General features: G+C 39.2%; 2 protein-coding genes across 6 annotated transcripts in view; one reads left to right on the forward strand and one right to left on the reverse strand.

The window, feature by feature from the left end:
• Positions 1-3,299, reverse strand: part of TIMP1 (TIMP metallopeptidase inhibitor 1) — a 99,577-nt gene extending 96,278 nt beyond the window's left edge. The window contains exon 1 of the mRNA XM_044080301.1: positions 3,209-3,299. The gene's annotated coding sequence lies outside the window, so the exon portion shown is untranslated. The remainder of the gene's footprint in view (positions 1-3,208) is intronic.
• The window catches only part of SYN1 (synapsin I), a 2,007,545-nt gene that overhangs the window by 1,025,772 nt on the left and 954,758 nt on the right, over positions 1-27,015 (forward strand). The window lies entirely within an intron of this gene.

The raw sequence follows: 27,015 nt of genomic DNA on the forward strand, positions 1-27,015 counted from the left end.
AGCTGAATCTGAGACAGTTTGCCTTAGAATATTTCTTCACAAACATGTGCAGTTAGAAATGTAAAATGACACTATTCAAGTCTTTAAAACATTCTGTATACAGATTATAAATCAATGTGTAAGAACTTATTTACAATACGATAGCTAGTCATGCTGGCATATAATACACAGGTTAATCTGAAATTATGTGCAAAGCCTTCAGCCAGACATGCTAGCACAGATGACAGTGTCTAATTTCTTCACACATAGTATGATATAGATTCCTATTCTGAATTTTCGTAAGCATTCCCAAAAATGGTCCGAAAAGTATGAAAAGCCTGTTACAAAACAAGTACACTGTGTGGAATTATCACATCAAAGCAGACTGTTTACATACTAATAGATTAACATGTTTGTGAACATACATTCATTTGTAATGTTGCATGACACATTAGAATGTTTTGTGAGCATGTTGTGCAGCAATATTCAAAAAGGTATTCTTTCTTCAAATATTGGATGGGTATCACTGTCACTCTGGGTCTCTGCATCTTTAATAAGAGACTGTATGACTTTATCTGGAGAATCCCCCCCCCACACACACACACACACACACACACACTGTCTTCCTTAATCCTGCAAGATGAGATTCCGTATCATATAAAGTAGTTCATTTGTTACAGGCAGTAATATCAAAACACAGAATAAAACTATATTTAGCCCATACATATGTACTGCCCTCATGATACTGAAATATATCGCCTTCCCAAGTCAGAAGTTGTATCTAAGTTTGTGGAAGGTGATCCATGCTACTAAACAGCCCAAGCTGTTTTAAAAAGGATAATTGTTTGCCATGTGCTAGGTAGGAGTAAATACTTATCCAAAAACGTTTAAGTCCACACCTCAATTTATAAAAAAAAAAAATAGTATATTAATGCTATGATCACCCTGCAAGTTCATAAATATCTAATTAAAGATCCTGGCTACTTCTACATTCCTCTCACTCATTTGTGCTCAACCACTCATGCTCACATCCACTCAAAGATATAGCTGTTTAGAGAAAGCAACAGCCTAACACCACCTAAAATCAAGTTTCAAAATAAAGCCAGCTACCACCTCACTTATCAAGGTACGCACTGGTACAGCAAACAAAAATAAAATAATTTCTTTCACTTAAAAACTATATCGGTCACATCCACTTATAAATGTGGCTATGTTAACAGATTAACGCCCCCACCCTTGGATGTCCTAACACTGCTTGCAATCAAGAGTCAAAGTAATGTTTTGTTTCAGGAGCTTTCTTCATTTACTGGAACTTCACAGCTTAATCCTCCTTTGGGAGGTGGGGCACAGAAGTGAAGTAACAGAGCAGCACACTAATGCACTACAGAATGTAGAAAATTAATTTGTTATTCCGTGTAACATTTTATCTGCTGCACTGTCCCCACATTTCATCTGTTATGATTTAGACATACTACTGATATTTTGCCTTATAAAAACTCTAATTCGGTGTACATTTGCTGATGCTTTTGTCCTGTTTATGGACGAATAAGTTTTATATTACTGAATTAACACCATGTAAAGCTTCTTTATCAGCAAGGACTTGAAATAAGCAACCCATTTTGCTGGTTTGCTTTCCATTCTCTCTATAATTTAACTCGTTTATGTAGGTTCTCACAGGAATTCTGTTCCAACAATTTTTAAAAGGTGCATAACAAGTTTCACCACCTCTGCCATTAGTTCTGTCATCTAGGAGATTAAATGAAGCCGTTTCTCATCCCTGGCCACCCCCATTTAATCATGATAAGTTTAGTTTCAATACCTTGTAAAGTTCCCAGTTTTAGTAAAGGAAACAACAAGAGCATTCCAAACTTCAACTCTGAGGGCTGAATTCTTTAGTGGGGTCTCAGAAACAGGGCAAACAAAATTACAATATGAAAGGTTAGACAAGTAAAGAGGTTGTTCTTTGCATAAAACACAGAGTCCCTACCCATGTTTGTAGGCTTGCAACTCAGTGTCTAAACTATAACATTCAGACTTAAGAAAGTTGTGTTGTACTACGTCACAATTTCAGACTCCAACTATATGTCCTGAAGTAGAACACTAAAATATCTTAAAAGTGTTGTAGTACCTAACAATCTGCCTAGGCTGTTTCACGTTGATGACAGCAAACTATCCTGTAAAGACATTAAAGCAAATAGTCCTATTCCAAAACCAACAGAATGTAAAATGAATGAATGTTTTGTTCTGATGAAATTTTAAAGAGCATAATTAATGCAATACATCACACTATATGATGCACAGGTCTTTGTGAACATATGCTTTCTGTCCCATTGATAATCCCTGAGGACATTTACCTTTGAAACTAAAGACATAGTTTAACCATTTTCAGTTTTCTACCCAGTTTTACTTAATTGGATTGAAGCACAAGAAAGTTAAGTGATTTACTCTCTGTCATAAAGCATGAATCACCATGTCTTAACATTTAAGTTACAGTGAAGCAAGCCTTATGTACTACTTCTTATTTCATCTACAGAGATGAGCACAGCACTATATGTACATCATCACATCCTCTAAATCCCAAGGTTTTAAAGTATTAAACCTACCTAGTCATCTGCAGTATGGTATTTTCAAATCATACTCCATTCTGGATGTATGCACACACACACACACACACACACACACACACACACACACACACACACACACACACACACACACACACACACATACACACACACACACACACACACACACACGCACGCACGCACACAATACTTCAACCTTTTCCGTTGTTTACTGAAATCTTTCAGTGGATGTCAAGAGATATGCTTTGAACTTTTTCAATATTACATTTGTTAAACATCTGGGAAAAGTCCAAATGTGCTTTTGAAATAATCTGCACATGCTAGTACACAGATTACAAAGCAGCCATTCTATACATTTGAAAGCAAATCACATGATGTCATGGAGCTGTGCAAAAAGTTTCCCCTCAGGAATTGTGTTTCACATTCTGAAAATATGGTGTGTGCTTGGCTGCACACAGATGTAATACCTGCCTGCTTCAACTTTGAAGCAGAAATGAATCACATGCAAAACACACATTATAGACTGCCTTGGAAGGTCATCTAAGTGCAAAGCAAGCTAGCAAAATAATTGAAGTGGCTGGCTTGCAGTTCCCATGGAAAGTTAAAAGTAAAGCTGCTTAAAAGTATATTGCTGCTTCTCTTACCTCGTGCACTTCCTTTGCTCCTTTTCGGCAATGTATATTAACGTTTCCGAACAAAGAGCATATTTATGACTCTTTATGTTGTCTCCACCTACTTACTTCCATTGGCTGATGGTTTCTCACTTCTCTATGCCCTCCCAAATGAATTTCAGAAACAGAAAGCTTATACGAAAAGTGACTGTGTGTGTGTGTGTGTGAAATATTTGGTTTCTTCACTTGGAAAGTTAATTATTGTAAACTACAGAACCACCCCCCTCCACACACACACACACACACACACACACACACACACACACACACACACACACACACACACACACACATACACACACACACACACACACACACACACATACACACACATACAAATAGAGAAAATATTCTTCTTACGCATGTTTGCTGTATTTTTGATATCTCCCTTTTCTGACTTGTACATTTATTCTTTGCTTCCATGTAAATTGAGATAAAGGATTCATGACAGTACAACACAACTTTGTGCTTAAATAGAATGAGGCAAGTGCATCACAGATAAAAATGACTGCAAACGAAAGACATTTGGAGCATATTTTCCACTGATTTGAATTTGCTACAGACTGCAAATGTAAAACTAAAAAAATGCGTGTTTTACCCTTTCCCAGTTTTCAGTGGTTTACTTGCACATTTTAATCCAATCATTAGGTTTGCCTCATATATAAAATAGTTGTCATCTCGACACTTTCAGTGAAAAAGCATTTCCTTTTTTTTTTTTCAAAAATTTCTTTATTCAGTTTTTCAAATAGAAATAGTAAAATAAACTTTTCCTTATACACATCATTTCAAATGGAAAAACATGCATTTACAATACATACAAACAATAACAAAAACAACAACCTATATACATTATGTACAAAGAAGTCACACTAACAGCCAACTTGTTAGAAAGCCAGTCTTAAGTAAAAAGAGAGGATCTATAAGTACGACCAGTAATGGGATATTGCCATTGGGGGGATAAGGAAAAAGAGAATGTATACTATATACGGGATAAATCCTTATGCATTCAGCTAATTACCAACAAACTAAAAAAAAGGAAAGTTCTGATTAAAATTTCCAACCAGCTCCTTATAATAAGGACATATTTTCTAACCTTGAGTAATATTTTTCACCTCTTAAGGATGACATCCAGCAAGTATTCACAATATTTGGAGTAATATTTATGTTTGGTGGTTATGTATAGTAATTTGTGAGAAGAGATATATTTAATGGCTAAGTTGCTGAAGCCTTCCCAAGAAAGGGGGGGGGGGGCAAGAGTCCAGTTCTTTGTGATGTAGAATTTAATAAGAGCACAAATTGTGATGAGGATGTGCTTTAGAATTTTTGGGAGATTGTTTGTATTAATGTGTAGTATAGCCATTTCCCATGACAGGGTGCTCTTTTCGTAACCCATTTTTTTCAAGCCTAGTTCTTAATGAACACCATAGATTATACACTTTACTGCACTCCCACATAACATGAAGGATATCTGCTGATTGACTAGGACAGTATGGGCATTTAGGTGAGTGATTAGTATTAAATTTATTAATTTTTTGTGAGGTGAAGCAAGCGTCATTATTGCTCATTAGCTGGGCGTAGAGTAGCTTTTTGAATGGAGTGAATTTGACCGTATGTTCAATAGCAGTGTTTATGTTTTGCTCATTAACTTGTTGGGATTTCCCTTTCCAGAAAGCAGAGAATAATAGAATATATCAACATTTTATATCCATTACCAGTTTGTATACTCTATAAATTGTTTTCCCCTTATTCGTCAGGTTATTGAGAATTAATTGAGATAGATTAACATCCTGCATAACACCATTATCTGGCATGAATTTGGCATTTATAAGATATCGCAGTGAGTTAAGGATGCTTACATATTTCTTTGGAAGATTAAGCTACATTCTAAGTTGTGTTAAATCATATTCTCTCCATTTGTAGATCTCCCAAACTGTAAGGTCCCTTAATAAATGATACCCTTGTAAGTTTATAAGTTACTCATTTAGCCGCAAATTAGAATTAAGGTGAAGGGGCTGGAGGAGGGAGAGGGCCTTAAATAGCTGTACTGAATTAAAAAGCTTCTGAGTAGTTACTACCATGTGCTTAATAACTGGATGTAAATTCTTAACATATTCAGACTTTTGGTTTAAGTTAAGAAAGAGGAGAGATTTTGGATTGTACCCAAGTGAGTTAATTTGTTGAGACCAAATTTTTGACCATAGGGGGGACCATAGATAGGTCATAATTTATTATCTGTGTGAAGAGGCATTTCCTGACATTTTTATGAACTTTCTCCTCCTTCGTATCAGCAAAAAAACGTAAGTCTTGTGTGATTGGCAGGATACTTTCATGTATTCCTATTTAGGCAACAGTATATGAAAGGGTTATTGAATATCTATTATAACTTCATAAGTGCTTGCATGACATTTTTCTGTTACCTAGTTAGCTGGACCCGATTCAATAGTGCAACACTGTCAGTGAAAGAAAAAAAAAATATATATATATATATATATATATATATATATATATATATATATATATATATATCATCAATTGTACGGTGCTGCTTACTCCCAGAATAGCACAGTCCTGTATAATGCCCACATGCACTCATTACAAAACAAGTACAGGCTTAGCCCTCGGGATAGGAGTACATGTCAAGGTGAGTGTGGGACAGAGTGGATTATGGAGTACTGTGCTAACAATGTGGCTCTACAATTTGTACAAATGCAAAGCCGCCTATATATATTTCCCAGTATTCCAAACCGTGTGCTTTAGTTGTAGAAATGTACTTAGCAAGATTCTTGTGGGCTGCCTACCAATGCTATCTCATTAAATTAGGAAGCACAGAGATTCCTGAACTTTGTCATTACAAATGCTCTAGAACAATTAGTCAGAGTAGTCACTAGAGGGAGTAACATAGTGGATCTTGTCCTTACTAATATGGGAGCAACATGCACCATCCCTTGTTTATCTTCATCACTTGTTAGGTCTAACAATAAAGCAGTCTTTTTCAAAATAAAACTAAACCCAGAGACCCCTTCACCCAAGGTACCTTTAGAAATTTCTTTAAGACAAACTATCTACTTCTAAGTGATACAGTGGCAAGCTTCAAATCCCCACCAATCCCCATTAACACCACTGAATATGTATGAAATGTACACCATCACATTATACCAACATCTAAACAGCTGCATAGATGCAGCTGTACCCCATAGGAACAAGTGCAGGGCAAACCCCAACATCAAACCCACATATGGAAACCACAGTATCAACAACTTTATAATAAAAGGAAAAGAATTTTGACCAAAAGTAAGAAGACTAATTCCCAGAATGTTACAGCCCTCGCCACTGAAATAAAGAAACAACTCAGAAGTTTAATAAAATCCACCAAAGCTAAGTTTGAGGCTAAAATAGCTACTCAAGCCGAATCTCAAAAGCACAGAGCAGCAATGCACTGAACTGATTATGAATAATGTACATTACCTACACTAAGGCAGAAGATAAGCGAACCTACTGGCCAATAAATTTAGCTCTAACTTTACCCCTTTCTCACCTTTGTCTGTCCCTCAGAATATACTTGAAACAGGCTCACCTCCAGCTATAAGTCCTAAAAGTGCTATCAAAAGCTAAAAATACTATATCGATGAGTCCTAGCATTATAACTGGATGCATCTTAAATAGCATGAAGCACAATTTAGCCACACCCCTAACAACACTGTTCAGTCTCAGCCTCCATACAGGTTTTGCAACAAACTGAAGATAAGTAAAACTGCAAGGAACCACCATGAAAAGTAAAAACGTTTTTATTGTAGAACGAGCGCTTTCACGCACACACAAGTGCGCTTCATCAGGTTACAATTAAACAAAGAAACCTCACTACTTATATACAAGAACTAAATACCAATTAAACAATTGACAAACCAATAATCAAATGATTAAAGCAATAATCATTCTACAATTTAAAAGGACAGATTTGTAATATTCTATAGCGCCCATGTTGAAGCACGTATACTCAATTGCCAAACTGTGCTCCAGAAACATTCATCAACAGAATTTATAAAAATCATTTATAAAGACATATGATATATATCTCAGAAACTAAACACTCTAAAAGATTTATTACTCTATTCATCATTTGTAGGTCCAGATGACAAAATACATCATGTCGTATCTCACTACGGATCAAGGACAACATCTGCTAAATCAATTTAGCATACGCAGATGTAGTATTAAAGGGCTTCAATATAACATATTAGCCCTTTAATAATATGATGCTTAGCCAAGAGTTATATTAGCTAAGTATAGAAAACCTTATTACATAAAGAAAAGTGGACCATATTAAGATAGTTAAAATTGTTCCGCTATTTGCGTGAACGTATTCAGTATTATCTTAAAGATATATAGAACAATAAAACCCTATTTACAAATGTCCAACATCAACAGGCTGACGATAATCATCAGGTACAGAAATATATAACGGATCCATCAAGATTCAAAAACACTAAAGATGCATCACATTAAAACATAGCAACAAAATATGCTTAAAGTATGTATTCATACTAATATTCTAAGTGCTTGTCTATTTTCATAGTGCACATTTCAAACGATGTTAGTTGTACTGCTTAGAATCATACATTGATCTAATAGTTAAATTACTACAATAAATAATGCCAAATGCATGTCAATATACACTCAAAAATTAAATATTGGCATAAGCTCATATAATCAATATCATATAAATGCATACCATTCCATTATGTGGTAAACAGTAATTACCAAAAATACAAAATGCAAAACACACCAATATGTAAGCCTAGACCATGTTTAAAAAAACACCAAGAAAACTGGAATACGATGTAAAAAGCTATAATTGAAAGGCCAGAGTATGTTCAAAGAATGTATGACAACCTATATATATTGTGTAAATGTATAGTATAAGTGGGTGGAGGAAACAAAAAGGTAGCCAGCATGTCATAGGGATCCTAGAAGGACAGGACGGATACTAACCACCGAATTGAGCCCAGGTGGAACATGGGCCTTTAGTCTCAGTATCCATCTTAATTCAAACATCTCAGTGGTGCCTATATGGTCCCCTTCTCTCCTGTTTGGATTTACTACCTGCAAAACCAGGAAACTAAAACTATGTTGGGATCTATCATGGCAATGCATAGCTAGAGCATTGGTAAGATTAATCTTCTTTATATCGTAAACATGATTGTAAATACGATCCTTGAGTCTACGCGATGTCATCCCTACATAGTATGCATCACATTGATTGCAGGTCGCAAGGTAGATGACATTCTGTGTATCACATGTAGCATAAAAGGTGGGTTTAAAATCCATATTAATACCTGAGATGTTGAAATACTGAGTCTTATTAATGTATTTGCATAACGAGCATCTACCACATGCATAAGTGCCTGTTTTAAAATTAGCTCTTATATCAATGGGGACAACATCTAGTTTCTCTTTACAAAGTAGCCTTTTAATATTAAAGCAATTATTGAACCTAAAAGTAGGTTTCTTCCCTACCAATTGTGAAAGAAAGGGGTCTAGAAGCAGTGTCTTCCAGTTTCCTCTAATGATCCTAATTAGTTGCTCAACATCGTTGGTGTATTTAATTCCATATGTAACACCCTTACTACTCTCTCTCCTGTGGGGAATATAGCCTATCCTTCTTGTATGTGTTGGCATTTCAAAAAGAGTATCCATTACACTACTAATTAATTCAACCGGATAGCCTCTGTCTATAAAATATTCCTTCTGATGTTTTATTAATTCCATAGCATCCTGCTCATTGCTGCATATTCTAAGTATTCTAGTCATCTGACCTTTCACAATGTTACGAAACACATAACGTGGATGTAAACTATCATAGTGAAGGATGCTATTCTTCCAACATAGTTTTCTATATAAGGTGGTAGTTAGGCTGTTGTTATTTTCCTTAATAATGGTAATATCCAAGAAATTAGCACTTATAGGGGAACATTCATACGTAAAGGTGAAAAATGAAGTAGTGGAGTTCATGTAACATATGAACTCCTTCAGCATATGTATATCTCCATTCCAAAGCATCAAAACGTCATCTACAAAGCGTCTATAAAGGATGACGTTAGTAAACCTAGGGTCATTAAATATAAACTCCTTCTCCCATCTATAGACCACTATGTTAGCGTATGCATTGGCACAGGGAGTGCCCATGGCTACTCCCCATGTCTGTGCATAAACTTTGTGGTCAAACAAAAAGATTTTATTATTCAGGATCAAATCCAGTAGGCAACAGATGTTCATTATCTCATTGCTATCAATATTGCCAAGCTCAACTAAATGAGACCTTATTGCATCAAGACCATAGTCATTAGGGATGCTGATAAACAAACTTTTAATGTCCAGCGTGACTAATAAGGTGTCTCCATCGATGTTATTCCTAACTAGATCTTGTTTTAGGTCATCCAAAAGATCATAAGAGTTCTTTAAAATGGTAGGAACAGCATTAACCATAACCCCTAATTTAGATTGCACATATAGCGAAGCATTCTCCCTGACCCAGTGTTCACCTGACACTATTGGTCATAATGGGGGAGGGTCTTCATTTTTATGTAGCTTGGGTAATCCCTTAATTAAGGGAATCAGGGGGGAGTCTATCATTAGGAAGTCATAGAGTGCTTTATCTATAGATCTAGTCATAAGCAGATCATAAAATGTATCATGTACGTAATTAATGGTGGATGCTATCTTTGATCTATCTATAACTTTATATGCCTTATCGTTGCTAAGCATATTATACATTAATTCTTTATAAAAACAAGCATCTAATGCAACAGCCCCCCCTCCCTTATCAGCCGGTTTAAAAACCAAGTTCGTGTCATGACAGAGATTATCCAGGGAACACCTTTGTGCATGGTTCATATTTACAAAGATACCTTTATGTTTCTCCTGTTCATAGTACAAATAGAATTCACGTTCACATGCACGCATAAAGCATTCAACAGGCTGCAGCATTGGAGGTATAAAACAGCTTTTCCTTTTACAAAGTAAAGTTTTACAATCAAACTCAACATTGTCAGATAGGTTGTCCTTAAACAATACCTTCAGCGACAGTTTTCTTGCAAAAAGGCGTAGGCCTATAAGAGTATCGGACAGTGTACTTCCTTTAGAGGGAATGAACGACAAACCTTTATTTAAGATACATTGTTCATCTGCTGAAAAAGTCCTTGAGGTTAGGTTAAAGAATAGACAGTTCAATTCCTTGCTTTCCTTCTCCGTTCTGGCGTTTCTCCTGACATCTTTCTTTTCATTCTTCCCCGGCTGACTGAGCGCGTGCGTACTGCGCTCTTGTAAGGAAGGGGGAAGTTTAAAGGCACGGGTGCAACAAAAGTGTTATTTGAGTTGTTGGCCTTAGGTTTGGCACCCAAATTATCATTATTATTCAGACCCTGTTGATTGCAGGGTAAGAAAGTGTTAGATTGACCGGACTCACGGTCAATGATATCACCTAATTGGCTATCAGCCATCGAACGGGTAACCAAAAGTTCAGCAGAGGCATCAGGTTCATTGCTCATCATCTGCGGAACTTCAGATGCATGGACAGTCTGAGATCCTTCTTTTTGGTTGATTCTTGGCCAGACAAAGATGCGACCCAGTTGAAAATCCTGGTAGTCGCGTCTTAACTTCTTGAGTTTTATTTGCTCTAGTTTATTACTATAAAGGGCTAGTTGCTTATTCATATTGTGTATTTTTAAAGTACAGAACTCTGTTTGATAGTTCATGGTAAGAAACTTGTGTTGTTCTTCCACCTTGATTAAGAGCTCAGCCTCAATAGGCGAAAAATAGTCCAGTAGCAAATGTATGTACTTGTTGCCGAACTCGATGTTAAGCTGCTGCCACTTTCGTAGTAGCTCCGGGTGACTATCCCCGTAGCTCGGCATACACAGGACCCGCATGCCACGGGGGATAACCTTAAAATGAAGACAGGCTTGCAGATGCCTCTTTTGCCAAATAAGCCTGTGCAGGCGATATAAATCATTCTCTAGGTTTCTTAACCGACCAAAAAAGTCATGCAGATTCTCATTACTGTTAGCCGTATTTATAGAAACATCACATTTAACATCCAAATTCAGAAGCGGATTGTCTTTTTGATAAAACAAGCAGTTCCAACTATCGGTTCCCGAAATACCTGTTGGATTGTAGTCTAGTTCAATGTTGGGCATATCCATCATGTAATGATCGGCCAAGCACAAAAACAGTAAAACTAATAGCAGTAAGCAAATGCCGACCATCCAAAGGTTCCTTCCACCACGAAAAGAAGCAAACTGAAGATAAGTAAAACTGCAAGGAACCACCATGAAAAGTAAAAAGTTTTTATTGTAGAACGAGCGCTTTCACGCACACACAAGTGCGCTTCATCAGGTTACAATTAAACAAAGAAACCTCACTACTTATATACAAGATCTAAATACCAATTAAACAATTGACAAACCAATAATCAAATGATTAAAGCTGAAGGCTTTGCAACAAGTGAATGGAGAACAGTCATTCCTCTGCATAAGAGAGGACCTTCCACAGACCCAAAGGTCTGACTAGCCTCATTTGCAAAGCAATAGAAAGACTTATCATGGAATTAATAACTCAAAACACAGGTAACCTCCAAACACTGGACCCATCACAGTTTGGATTCATCAAGGGCAGGTCATGCATACTCAGCCTGGTAGATTTTTTGGAAAAGGTCACCAAAGCAATGGATGAAGGCAAAATGGTACACACTGCATTCTTTAAAATGGCCAAAGCTTTTGACACAATTACCACTCAGGCACAGCAGAATTTTTTTATTTTTTTTGTAACATTTGTTTACCGGGAAAGTCCGACTTGGAACAAAGCCAATTCTCAGTGGAGGCCTGGGGAGAAACGCTCCAGATGCATGTCTTTGAAAGTCTGAAAACCTAAATAAACTGGGCATAAGCCCCTATGTCACCCAATGGATTGATAACTGACTCACAGATAGGATGCATATAATCAAAGTAAGTGAAGTTACCTCCACAAAGATGCCCGTTACTACTGGAGGCCTCCAAAGTTCTATGCTGGGACCTCTCTTGCTTGACATTTACTTTTCTGAAGTAAAAAACAATACCAAAGGGCTCTGGCTGACTACGTTTACAGATGACTGCAAGCTAGGAGCAGTCATTGAATCCCCAAATGACTTAGCCCATCCTGCAGTAAGGATTCTCAAATAGATAACTGGTGCCAAAGTCATGGACTGAAACTAAATGACAAAAAAACGCATTACTGTATCCTGTGGGAAATCATCTACCCCAGGGATCTACCATATTGACAAAACGCGCCTAGGATTTGACCCAGTTGCTCAGGGTTTGTGAACTTATGTGGACAGTGACCTAACTTTTGACCATCGTGCGTCTATTATTGTAAGGAAGTCCTAATATATTGCCCAGTTTATAAACAAAGGGATTGTGTCTAGATCTACAGATGTCATTGCGCCCCTCTACTCAGCCCTTGTTAGGCCAATCATTGACTATAATGCTGCCCCTTTGGCATGCATCTGTCCAGACACATGCAACAACTGGAATGCCCACAGAAATACCTTACTGAAAGGATACAAGGCCTAAACAACATGTCCTACATGAACTGACTCAAAGCCGTCTCGCTATGCTTGGTATCTTACATACTGCTAAGAGGTGATGACCTGTGTCTGCCATACAAGGTTTCCTCCAACCCATCACTCATGGATTTACTGCACATCATCAAGTCAAATGGCATCAGAAATACACAGTCTAGGGATCTAAAACTTTTCTGCAACATCAACAGAAATGTTTGGAGGGACAGGTATATCTCGAAAAGGATGCCACTGCTGTGGAACAGACTCCCCATCCACATAAAACAAACATCATCTCTGTCCATATTCAAGTGCAAGTTAGATCTGTGGATGTGAAAAAGAAAATTTACTCCATGATTGCTCCCTATACTACTTATGGACAGGGGCATCTTCTAAATCCTTTATCCCATGCACAGATTACCTCAAATTTTCTATGGTATGATCCCAATTATTCTCATTAGTGGTAATATATAATTATAACTACTGTGGTGGTGGTGCTGCGGTAGCGTTGTCACCTCACAGTTAGACATTGCACGTTCGATTCTCAGAGCGTCTTCTGTGTGTCGACATGCATGAATGGGCGTTCCTTCGCTGAAGGTTCTGCGTTAGGCCCGGCAAGCCAGCACGTAAAAATCTACTGCCAATCATTAGCGGACCGGAGTTCCGCTGTGGGGACCCCTAACCGGGAAAAGCCGAAAGACAGTTTTTAGTGGTAATATATAATTATCAACTATAGGATAGGGAATCAGGAAGTGAAACAGATTAGCAAGGAGGAAGTAAGAGCAGCTATAAAGAGAATGAAGAATGGAAAGGCTGTTGGCCCAGATGACATACCAGTGGAAGCATGGAGGTGCTTAGGTGAAATGGCAGTGGAATTTTTAACCAGATTGTTTAACAAAATTTTGGAAAGTTGGAGGATGCCTGAGGAGTGGAGAAAAAGTGTTTTGGTACCTATCTTTAAGAATAAGGGTGATGTGCAGAGCTGTAGTAACTATAAAGGGATAAAACTGATCAGTCACAGCTTGAAGTTATGGAAAAGAGTAGTGGAAGCTAGGTTAAGAAGGGAGGTGATGATTAGTGATCAGCAGTATGGTTTCATGCCAGGAAGGAGCACTACAGATGCAATACTTGCTCTGAGAGTGTTGTTGGAGAAATACAGAGAAGGTCAGAAGGAGTTGCATTGTGTCTTTGTGGACTTAGAGAAAGCATATGACAGGGTGCCTAGAGAGGAGTTGTGGTATTGTATGAGGAAGTTGGGAGTGGCAGAGAAGTATGTAAGAGTGGTACAGGATGTGTATGAGGGTAGTGTGACATTGTTGAGGAGCGCGGTGGGAGTGACAGATATGTTTAAGGTGGAGGTGGGATTACATCAAGGATCAGCTCTGAGCCCTTTCTTATTTGCAGTGGTGATGGACAGGTTGACAGATGAGATCAGACAGGAGGCCCCGTGGACTATGATGTTTGCAGATGACATTGTGATATGGAGTGAGAGTAGGGACCAGGTTGAGGAAACCCTGGAGAGGTGGAGATATGCTTTAGAGAAGAGAGGAATGAAGGTCAGCCGGGCTAAAACAGAATATATGTGTGTAAATGTGAGGGAGGGTAGAGGAATGGTGAGGATGCAGGAAGTAGAGTTGGTAAAGGTGGACGAGTTTAAGTACTTGGGATCAGCAGTTCAGAGTAATGGTGAATGTGGAAGAGAGGTGAAGAAGAGAGTACAGGCAGGGTGGAAAGTGTGGAGAAGAGTGTCAGGAGTGATTTGTGACAGACGGGTACCAGTAAGAGTGAAAGGGAAGGTCTACAAGAGGGTAGTGAGACCAGCTATGTTATATGGGTTGGAGACGGTGGCATTGATGAAAAGGTATGTTAAGATTTGCACTGGGTGTGACTAGGATGGACAGGATTAGGAATCAGTATATTAGAGGGTCAGCTCAGGTTGGACAGTTTGGATTTAAAGCAAGAGAGGTGAGATTGCATTGGTTTGGACATGTGCTGAGGAGGGATGCTGGGTATATTGGGAAAAGGATGCTAAGGATGGAGCTGCCAGGTAAGAGGAAAAGAGGAAGGCCTAACATAAGGTTTATGGATGTGGTGAGGGAGGACATGCAGGTGGTTGGTGTGAAAGAGCATGATGCAGAGGACAGGAAGAAATGGAAACAGATGATCCGTTGTGGCGACCCCTAATGGGAACAACCAAAAGAAGATGATGATGAGGATGGGTAAGGCAAATCCATTACTAAATGGGATAGGTTATTTTGAGTGCAAAAAGGGAAACTGGCTAGGCTTAATATGGCCCACAAGGGCAGCTAGCCTAGTACTTACCTATGAACCTATGGCTCTATGGCAGGCAGCCATTGCTAGGATCACTGGTACAAATAACAATGTTTATTTTTCACCACCATGTTTTTTATCACCTTATGATATGTTGGCTGATCAGTGGAATCAGTTTGCAACTGCTTTACTTAACAAATTGTGCCATCACTATGTCAGGATTCAATGAGGTATCTGTAAGCCATATCTAGAATCAACAAAAGAGCAAGTTGTAATGTCATATCCCTCAGCTGAACTCTAGAACATAAAAAAACAGGTATGAATACTGGTCGTGATGCATATTTTCACTACATACCTGATATTTTTTTCCTGAGGTGAGAACTGCAATCTGCTGTTGTAGATTTAATCTTGTCCCATCTGGCAATTTTACAAAGTACAGAAGAGTGATGTAAAATTCCCAGTACATCATGAGCAGCCTCTTTATAGTTTTACCGTTTACCTGAAAAGTAAGCTTTTTCACTTATTTTATGCAGAAATGTATTACCTGCTAGGTTATTTCAGGATTTACCACATTTACACAATATGATTTTGCCAGCAGGATTACAGAAGTTTACAAATGCAGTAAAAACAGTGGGGTTCTTGAACCCATCAATCAGCATTATATAGCCAATTTGTTTCCCCTTTTTTAATTATGTGCGAGTATTTTTCTAATTGTATTCTAGCAGCTCAAATTTTAATCTTAAGCTGCTCCACTGAATAAATTAGAGCAACTCCCAAACAAATCCCCAAAGAGTCTATAGAGTGGTAAATCACTGCTAAAAAAAAAAAAAGATGTTTTGCCTGGAACCAGCTCTAAAAATGACATCACAGGTAAATGCAAAATAAAGTTTTTGTTTTCTTTGTTTTTCATTGAAGAATAACAATATTATATGATTAAGTAGCAAAGATCTCTGGGTAGGTGGGTTGATGCCCCACAAAGAAAAATATATGTTTGTATATCTCCAGTACTGTTGCTCTTTCATATATTTCATATTCTTTGTTTGTTAGTAGGTTTGTCTGTCTAGTTCATAGGTCCATAGGTAGGTACTAGGCTATTGGCCCTAGGGCCTATATAAGCCTAGCCAAAAAGGTACCCTGGCTTTCGCCACCCAAGAAAATTATTTTCCTGTGCTCCTGTTGAGCAGAGCCACAGAGGTGATCCCCGGGGTTAATTCCCTATTTCCCATCCAATCGTCAAGATTTTTGTTGAATAGTGCTAATGAGGAGCTCTGTTTGACATAGATAGGTAGTCTGTTCCAGAGTATGGGAAGTCTCTGGGACAGGAATCAAACCCTCCAGCATGTTCTGTTTATTGTAGTGACAAGGTTTAGGATCCTAGAGCGTGTAGCTCAGAGGGATTGGAATTTCTTTAAGTGGAGCATGTCCAACAGCTCTGGGTTTGACATAGCTTTGTATGTTAGGCAGAGATCACCTCTGAGTAGGCGATATACAACGGAGGAAAGCTGGAGTTTTTTGAGACGGTCTGCGTAGGGCATCTGTTTGAGGCCAGTAATCCTCTTTGTGAGGTATTTATGCGGCCTTTCCAGTTGTTGTAGATGTCTTGTGAGGTACATACCAAAAGGGGTGTTGTACTCTATAATGGGTCTAATGAGTGACGAGTAGAGGGGAACAATTACCTCTTTTTTCCTAGATGAGAAACTTTTGTGATGAGGTGTGCCACATAGAAGGATTTCCTGACTACTGTGGTCATGTGATTATCAAAGAAGGGACTACTGTCCATCTGTGTCCCAAGGTCTCTTATCACACTTTCAGTAAGTAGACTACCACCTATATGGTAGCTCATGGATACAGAGTGTTTACCAAAGGGAATGACAATGCACTTTTTGGCATTGAGCTTGAGGCCATGGCTTTGACACCAGGCACCTGTCTCAGTGAGGCCCTTTTGTAGGATGTCCACATCATTAGGAGTTTCGATTATGGCTCCTAGTTTGCAGTCATCTGTGAACTTCATTAGCTAAAGACCTTCTGAGTTAGCCTGTACTTAAGAAACGTAGATACCAAACAGGAGAGGACCCAGGACAGAACCCTGTGGTACTCCACTTGTCACTGGTCTGAAGATGGATTTGGAGTCTGCTACTTTCACAGTGTGGGTTCTTTTAGTGAGCCAGTTGGCAGCCCATCTTGTGACATAGGGATTTATACCTAGTTTAGTGAGTTTATCTATAATTCCAGAGTGGGGGATGGTGTCAAAAGCCTTGGCAAGATCTAGATAGGCTGTGTGAACCACCTTACCCTCGTCTATGGCTTTGATGACTGCTTCAAAGAAGTCTATCAGGTTTAGGAGGCATGGTCTGCCTTTTACAAACCCAAACTTGGTGGGGTCCAGAGTCTGAAGATTACCAATGTCTTTGTGTATAAGATCCATGATGATACATTCCATGGCCTTGCAGACCAGGCTCGATATGCTAATGGGCCGGTAGTTCCTGGGGTCTGTGGTGGCTTCCCCTTTGTGGAGTGGGATAACCACTGCTGTGTGCCATTCAGTGGGCACAAAGCCTGAGGTGAGGCTATGACTGAATATGGTGCTCAGGTGGGGTGCCAGTTCATTCTGCAGATCGTGTAGAACGCAGCCTGGGATAATGTCAGGTCCCATGGATGCTGTGTTCTTAGCTTTGGAGAGTGTGGTTTTTACCTGTGCAGCCATGATTTATTTATTTATTTATGTATTTATTAATTTACATTTGTTGACCGGGAGTGTCCGAATGGACATAGGTCCATTTTCAGCGGAGGCCCAGGGAGAAAAGCTCCACAGTTAAAATATACAGATAGTAGTTACATTGGATTTACATAGCAATTAACAATTTGATTAACATAGCAATTAATTACAAACATAGTTACAGATGAAGAACATAGTACATCAGTAGACAACTAGAATCTTTATCTGCGAAGTACATAACAGACATTAACAATTGTTACTATAAGAAGTTCCTGTTGTATAATAAGTAGTAGGCTTATGAGCATCCGAGCTTGCTATAATCAAGGTAGTTAGTGGGGTGGAAAGAAAGGTAGTGGCTGGATGGGGTGGGTGATATTAGAGTGGGAGTTGCAAGGGCATAGCCAGCATGTTTTTAGGTGCGCTTTTACTAAAGTTTTGAAGTGGGTGCATGATGGTACGGAGGTAATTGTGGGTGGGAGGGAGTTCCATAATTTGGCTATGGCACAAGAGAATAGTGCTTCACCAACGGAGTTATTGGCTTTAGTGATCTGCAAGTGAGTTTTTATGCTGGATCTTGGTGGTCTGGTGGTGTGATAGGGTTGGAGTAGATTCTGGAGGGATGGGACATTTAGTGGATGGTTTACTAGTTTGTGGGCGAGTGAGAGTTGATACCATTGAAGGAGGTGAGGGAGGTTCAAGCCAGCCCAGTTCAGCAAGTGAGAGACAGTGGTGACTATGGTAGGATGCCCCTGTGGTGAATTTGGCGATTTTCTTGTAGCAGGTCTCTAGCTTGTTTAGATCACATTGCCTTAAGTTGGTATATATTGAAGAGGCATAAAGTAGGATGGAGATAAGGTGGGAATTTGCTACTGAAATCATTGCTGCTTTGGTGAGAAGTTGCTTATTTCTGTATAACGCTCCTAGTTTTTTGTGGACTTTTTTATGGTCATGGATATGTGAATGTCAAATTTTAGTTTATTGTCTATTTCCACTCCAAGCAATTTGGTGTGTTCTGTTGGGTGTATAGTGGTGTTGTCTTTTGCTGTGATGTTAAAGTGAGAGTTGTTTTGAGTATGTTTGGTAGGTTGGAAGATGAGTAGTTTAGTTTTGTTTGGGTTGAGTATTAATTGGGCATCGGATAACCAAGTTTCAACAGAAGAAAATGCTTCCTGTGTGACTTTTTGCAGTTTGGGTAGGGACTGGGCTGAGCAGATGATGGTTGAGTCATCTGCATATTGTATGAGTGTGCCATGTTTGGTGGCAGAGGCTAGATTATTGGTGAAAATAGAGAAGAGTAGGGGTCCAAGGATGGATCCTTGGGGAACCCCTATAGAGACAGGTAGTTGGGGAGATATGTCATTCTGCCATACAATGGATTGTTGGCGGTCAGACAGGTAACTCTGAAACCACTTGGTGACTGATTGAGAGAAGGATAGGTTATTGAGGACAGAGATGGGTTGTCTGTGTGGGACCATGTCAAATACTTTAGATAGGTCTAGGAAAGTAGCAGAGGAGAGATAGCCATTGTTTTTATGCTGAAAGATAGTGTTAGTAAAGGAGAGTAAGGCAGTGGTGGTGCTATGGTTTGGTCGAAAACCATGCTGAGTATTGGAAAGGAGGTTCTTAGTAAGGAGGTAGTCTGAGACCTGAGAGTGAATGCATCTCTCTAGTATTTTGGAGAGTGGAGAGAAAATAGCTATGGGGTGGTAATTTGTTAGTTCTGTAGAGGGGCTGCCTTTGTGGAGGGGAATTATATGTGCTACTTTCCATAGTGTGGGAACGTAACTTTCTGACAGAGATCGGTTAATCAAGATGGATACAGGGTAGGCCAGAGTATCAGCTGCGATTTGTAGGTATTCACTTGGGAGGTTGTCTGCTGCTAATTTGGTGGGCTTAAGTTTAGTTAAGAGTTTTTTTATGTTGGAGGTAGGTACAGGAGAAAAAGAGAAGGCAGTGGGGAGATTACTAGTTGAAGGTGATTACAGGAACTTTGCATTCTTCTGGTACAGAGATGGGCCCTTTAGGGGGGGAGGGGGGTAAAGTTGGCACTGAACCTATCTGCCAGGATGTTGGCAATATCAGTTGGCTCTGTATATTTAGTGCCATTGTGCTGTAACTCAGAGAAGATCTGAGTGTTGCCATTGAGATTCTTGACATAGCTATAGAATGCTTTGTGGTTGTCTTTAGAATCAGTGGTGATTTTGTTTTTATAACTAGCTTTGGAGAATTTTAAGAGGGCTCTCAACTTCTTACTGAGGCTGACCAGGGAGTTCCTCCAATCATGAGATTTTACTCTTTTTTGCAACAGTTTCTGTCTTCTGTTGTAGAGTTTGTTTATAGCAGGGGACCACCAGATTGGCTTCCTTTTTTGGGGGGATATCACGATCCATGCATTTGTGTAAGTGCTTCTAAAGTACATTTGTGTAGGATTCAGCAGTCATACATCTATTGTCTGTCTGCATGGGTGTCGTGAAGTTTGCCACTTCTGTCTTAAGAAGCGTGAAGTTGGCTTTGAAGAAATTTTTTACAGTGGTTTCCCTAATGGGAGGTGGGGGTGGGATGTGGATGTCTAGGGTGATTAGCTTGTGGTTGGATCTGACCAAAGAGGAATTGACCTCTGGTGTGGAACACCGGTTGCCCATGTTGGTAATGACCAGGTCTAGGATATTGCTGCTCCTGGTGGGGGTGTGGGTAAGTGGATCCAAGGCATTGGAATTTATGAATTCCAAAAAATGTTGAGCAAAAGAGTTGGTACATGTGTAGTTTTCCCAGTTAATGGTGGGGTAGTTGAAATCACCCATTATTAGGGTGTTGGGTTGTACCCTAATATTTTCCAGTGTATCAAGAAATGAGAAGTGGGAATCCTGGGCCATAGTGGGGGATCTGTAGCAAGTTACAATTCGGATTGCGGTCTTGCCCAGAGTTAGTTGCACTTGGATAATCTCCGATGCATTATGCTGAGCAACTAGCCTGGAGGTGTGGATATCCTTAAGGAATATGGACACGCCTCCACCTTTAGTGTTTTGGTCCAGGTTAGGTGGCCGAAAGGTGTGGTATGAATTATAGCCTGGTAATGCATGGGTGCTCTCTGGAGCCTTGAACCAGGTCTCTGTCACTGCACAGATGTCGATGTTTTCTGTTTTAAGGAGTACCTCAAGTGAATGCATTTTGAGGTTTAGACTTCTAGCATTGAGTAGCATTATCCGCAGATTTTGCTTGCTTGTACCTATTAAGGTGGTGAATTTGTCATTTGAACCTTGCCTAAAAAAGGCACTATAGGGATGGTAAAAGCCTTAGCCAGTATCCGGAATCCCAAGGGCGACAGATGCAGGCCATCTCTGGCAAGACATCATGGTCTGTCGATCATACATCTGATGACTAGGAATGTCCATCCATACAGTGTCCATTTTCACTGAAATTCCTTGGAAAAACCTCCACAAAAAATGTTTAAAGACACTTAAATATTAATACATGTCAAGCATATTTATTAGATACCCGGAGGAAAAAGCTATGGCAAAAGACATGGCTTTGGCTTTGTTAATGCTTCAATATGTTCCAGAGGAGCTTATCTAGGACTGAATAGAATTTAATGTGCGTTGTAGTTCTGAGTGTCAGCATCATCCACAAGGAACATAACAGAATCATCTGCATACAGAATCTATTTGACATCAGCACAGTGCTCAATAATCTTATTATTAACTACAGGGAAGAGTAAAGGACCAGACAATGAGTCCTTTGAAACGCTTAGATTCATCACTAGGTGGGTGAAATTTTATCACCCAGTCACATTACTTTCAGCATAGCTAATGCACTATCCTTGATCACTGAGGTTGGAGACACCCATATGTGGTCAGAATTTCCAGAATGTGGCAATCATTGACAGTACTAAATGCCTTAAACAGGTCTAAGGACAGTAATCCAATGAGTAGTTCAGCCGAATGCACAGAAACCTTGTTATCAAGCATAGCTCTGCCATGACCAGGTCTAAGAACATGGTGCATTCTTGATATGGGATTATTGTCAACTAGCTGTTAGAGGACTTAAGCATACATCAGCTTCTCCAAAACGTCTGAGGGGGGGTGGAATTTGAGGCAATGGCACAATGATGGTGAGTAGCTTTTGAGGTACATCCTTAATACAGAGGCAGTAGAAGAGGCTGTTTGCAGACTGAAAGCACCTTCCCCTCCTTGACTGAGCAGTTGATTAATTCTAGACAAGGATAGGTAGTGGAACTGACTCAAGTTTGCAAGACGTTTGCTGGTAAATTGTTGATAGAGGCCAGTCCAGGTTATGAACCATATTAGTGGTAACAGTTTAAAACATGAGCACAGGACACTAGCTTAAAAACAGTGATATGTGGTTGTGCTGATAATCATTATAAGCAGTTTACTGTACTGCATCTCTAAAGAGGAGTCCAAAGTGAATTGCAGTATAAGCACTGCTAAGTCGAGGGTAAAAGATGGGTATATGACCAGGATTTGGGAGTTGTCTCTAAAGTTCTCATTGTTATGACAGTTGTTTCAGAGGACCCCAGCATATAGATGATAGAATGTTAAGGAAATGTTTTGGCTTGAGATTCTTATTATTTCTTGAAATGTAGAATTGTTGTGGTTTATGGACCTTTATAGAATGCAAAAAGAGGAAGATGGTGTCACTGAAAGTGTTAAACATCACACCAGCATGTATGTTATCACCAGGAATAGCTGCACTGACAAAATGCAGTACACTTCCATGACTGGTGACTTTATCATTTCTGGAAGTTGTGCTAGTCCAAACCTTTGTAGTGCCTGGTGACTATGTTTCTTATTTTAGAACTTTTCTGCGCCGACAGTCTTTAAAAAGGACTTTTTGGGAACTGCCTGTACTACATTTAACCTTAGTTTTGATACACACATACACACACACACACACACACACACACACACACACACGTTCAGTAATAAAGGAATAGACACTTCCAAGGAGAACAATCCATCTGACAAATCCACTTTTTTCTGGTTCTTTAATTTTCTAGATAGCCTACTGTCATGTTTACATATTTCTTTCTCAGTAAGGCTTTACTGCATAATGACTCAAAGAGTACTCAAAAAGCCCACATATGAAACAAAAAAGGAAGAATCGAGAAGGGTTTTCAAAGCTGTTTTTTTTCTCTCAAGCATTTTTTATTTCTGATGTGCATTTCTGATAAGAAGATGTGAATGGGGCTCTACCAGGATATTTCATAGATGTTGATACCCATTTTCAGGAGCTCAAGCTCTCCTAAATATTTACAGTTACTGAATTTGCGTTTTATTTTTTCCCATTTGGAAAATCTGCCATGCAGCAATGATGTGTTCCTGCTAGTACTCATGACTGCTAAAGAATCCACTGAGCAAAGAGGTAGCACTTTTATACTCACCTACCTCTCACAACATCATATCCTTACACCTGTTCCACAACTGCAAATCAATACCTGTTTTACTAAAAAAAAAAAAAAAAAGGTTTTGAAATGCAGACTATTTTTTATTTAGTTGTTAACTGTGTAAACCCACTGGACATTAAGTGTCCTTTTTCAAGGGTATCCGTGCAGCTTTGGCTAGTTAACCAACTTGCTCAGAGACAAGCTGTAAACAGTGTGAGGGACTCAAACCCTAGACTGCAAGAAGCAGGTGACATGCACAAACGCACACTTATAGTTATATATCTATGTCTATCTCTGTTATTATATGTATACATACATGCATTATCCCAGTACTGTCAACAGCTGCCAATTTGAGTTTTAATTTCATTGAAATACTTTCCTCAATTTTCTAAGTGAAGTACTGTAATTTCCCTTGCTGTTCAATAACAGCACTGAATATAATATATTTTTGTATACTGCACTATTATGTAGTGTTAATGTTTAGGGGTATTGTGTTTTGGGGTTTCTGGTGTTCTGGAGCTGTATTTATAGTGTTGCATCAAGAAGAATCAATGTGTGTGTTTCTAATAACCAGTACATGTAGTATAGTTTTTGTTTGCTTGCACTGTTAAACAATCTTGGAGTTAGTTTATATAACATTATGGGGATCACTAATAATATTATTATTTTTGATGTTTCTGGAAACAAAGTAGTTTTTAAGAAACATCATCTCCCAGTCAAGTGTCAGTTTGATAAACTGACAGGCAGTCTGTGTGTAGTGTGCCTGTATGTGCTGAGATGTTGCACTGAATGGGGACGTGATTGAGTTGAGTGATGGTAATGGGAGTTGAACAGCCAAATGATCCTCAGCTCTGTGTTGCTACACTAGCAATATTCTTCTTCAGCACTAATAATCCAGCCATCTACCAAGTTTTATTTTGAAGCATTTGTTTCCCTAACGGAAACAACTTTCATTGAATAGCAGAAAGTTACAGTCTTAAAAGGACAGCTGCAAACTAGGCTGGATTTTATAATCCTCAGACAGAGTTAATGAACTGCATTACATTCTGTGCAGTTAATCTGTGTTTCCATATTAATAGCTTATTTTTCTTATTTCTGTTAGGTTGTCAGCTAAGCAATATTTCTCTTCTCAGAGAAATGTAATGTGCCATAAGAGAATGATTGCAGATGATTAGATTACAGTGCACCATGCTGCATATATATGATGGCAGCGAGAGACAATTTGTCAGTGATGAGGTAATGTACCGTGCAAGCTGAGTGGTAATGCTCTTTCCATAGCCTGGCTTATGCACATTTTTTGGCAGAGCATGTGCAAAGAAATTAGAAATCCACCCTGTATGGCTGACCATTATGTTACTTGTTGCAGCTGCAAGTTACACTACAGTAATTAATGTGGAAACTGGCAATCAGTAACTACAAATGCAGGATGAAATCTTAAGAATTAAACTTCACTGCAGTCTGAAAACAATTTGGAAATATCTGCTTAAAGTAAGAGCAGCAGACACATCACCAATCTAATACTGTTTGCCTTTAGTTGTGCAATCCTGAATACAGTTAGCAGGCATCTGTGAATACACACAGCTTGCTTGAAGTACGTAGAGTACAAAATATCAGATAACCTTTTCTGAAGTGACTAAAGTCACCTTCCTAGTGACACCAGCAGTTTGCTTTTGCATGTAGCTGCATGGACATTTTGTTTAAGTGAAATGAACTTCAAGACAAACAAGAGAACCACAAGGAGGCCTACATTGCAAGGAAAATGAGATCTTAACATTGTTGAAGGAAAAGTGCATCCTTGGGAATTCTTTCATCTGTGGTTAGACAGACAACCGTAAGAAGTGACCGGGCTAAGTTTATCATAAAGTCTGAGTCCTCCAGTTAATGTTGTTATTTGTTTTGTATGATGTCCTTAAGAACTGACAGCCACAGATAATGCTAGAGTGTGCTGCAGAGAGCATAAGAGTTTGGAGGGTGATTTTTTTCACAAGCACCAAAGAGAATCCACTGCAGTCTTTCAGAAGGAGTCAAGAAGCTGAAGTAACTTGTTCTCTTTCATCTAGGGCACGTAATTGTAAGGCATGAAATCAGTAGCTAATAGGTCGCATTCTGACTACTGAAAGACCACACACATCGACAGCCCTGGTGATCATAGCATCTAAAACAGTCACACAGACCAAATGAACAGTTCCTAGGGTGGTCATGCAGATCACCCAAAGCAGTTCAGTTAAAAACACCACACTAAATGCTTTTTGTAGGGAACAAGCCCCATGGGCCTTCCATAACCCCTGCAACTTACATATGCTACCTGTAAGATCACAATGAGTGTGTGTGTGTGTGTGTGTGTGTGTGTGTGTGTGTGTGTGTGTGTGTGTGTGTGTGTGTGTGTGTGTGTGTGTGTGTGTGTGTGCTAGTGTATGTAAAGAATGCATATTATCATAAGTAACCTTGTTGTAAATGCCTAAATCTACTTATTAGCACACTACTACACTCCATGTTCTCATACCCTAGCCAATACTATTCACGTCTTCTACATTTAGGCCTTTACTCTCACTAGCTCCAAGATTTCATAACAGGGCCATAACTGGAGGAGGGGATGCTATGGCTCCAAGCTGTTAGGGCGTGTGATTAGCACTTGCCAATAGGGCACAATTGTAGAGCTAGAATATATGACAATTTTATAAAAAACCGCTAATAGCATACTTAGAAATTTAATGTGCTCCAGTTACAATCGACCCTTTTTTTCCCCTTTGATCCTCAACTTCAGAGCTATTTAAGTCCTTAAATTTAGGTGAAGGCATGCCAGTCTGGGGAACTGTCAAGGATCAAAATGACTTTGCTGTTGCTTTGTCACACAAACAAGGGACATACTCATCAATCAATGTATCACAGCCAGTGTGTTATGAGACAACACAGCAGCAGTATGATTCAGCCCTAATTGCACAAGCACACCCTCAGCACTAGGGCCACTCTCTGATCTGGTGCGCCTCCATTGGTGTAGGAGAAGTGCCAGGTCCTAACTTGCTATGCCCTCACGCTGTGTCTGATAGCAAAAACAAAAACAAGCCATTCTACAGTCTGGCACTCCTTTCTTCCTTCCTTCCTTCTCTCCTAAGGAAGAGTGCCAGGTTTTCTAGTCTGCAACTCCTAATTCCCTCCCACCCTACTACCTGCCCTCGTATTTATGTGAAGAGCATAAAACTGGAAATTAAAATGGATCTGCCAATCGCACCACCTGACACTTTGCACCTGAGGTGGCTCCCTCATATGCCCCACCCCCAACCACTCTTCTGGCAGATACCTCCCATATATTGAATTGATCCATTTTTTCTTCTGCATTATTGTTTCCTGATCATTTTCAGTGGTGTAGATTTGGACTTTCATCTTCTGATATAAATGTACAACTGCTGTAGTGTTGTTTGGTTTTCTGAATGGGAGGGGTGTAGTGATATCAGATCTGCTGCTAATGTTTAGTCATTTAGCTAAGTCCAGTTCTTCATGACCTCACGCCAACTACTGTTTTTTAAGTTATTGAAAATTGGCATTCATTACTTCAGAAATTCTGTCCTTTCATCTGAGTCTCTGCTTTCCCCTTTTTTTCCCTATGACTTTTCCCAGCATCATTTTCTTCTCTTGTGAATCATGTATTCAAATTATGTAACTAAAGAATTAGAGTTTTAGTTTTGATCTTAGACCTTCCAGTGAACATTCTGCGTTTTTAGTACTGACTGATTTGGTCTTCTTGCAGGACATGGAAATCTCAGAAGTTTCCTACATCTCCAATGATCAAGCGCGTTCATTTTATA

The sequence above is a fragment of the Protopterus annectens genome, chromosome 8.part0 (genome assembly GCF_019279795.1).
Source record: "Protopterus annectens isolate FY-2018-M chromosome 8.part0, PAN1.0, whole genome shotgun sequence".
In the NCBI taxonomy this organism is placed as follows: Eukaryota; Metazoa; Chordata; order Ceratodontiformes; family Protopteridae; genus Protopterus; species Protopterus annectens.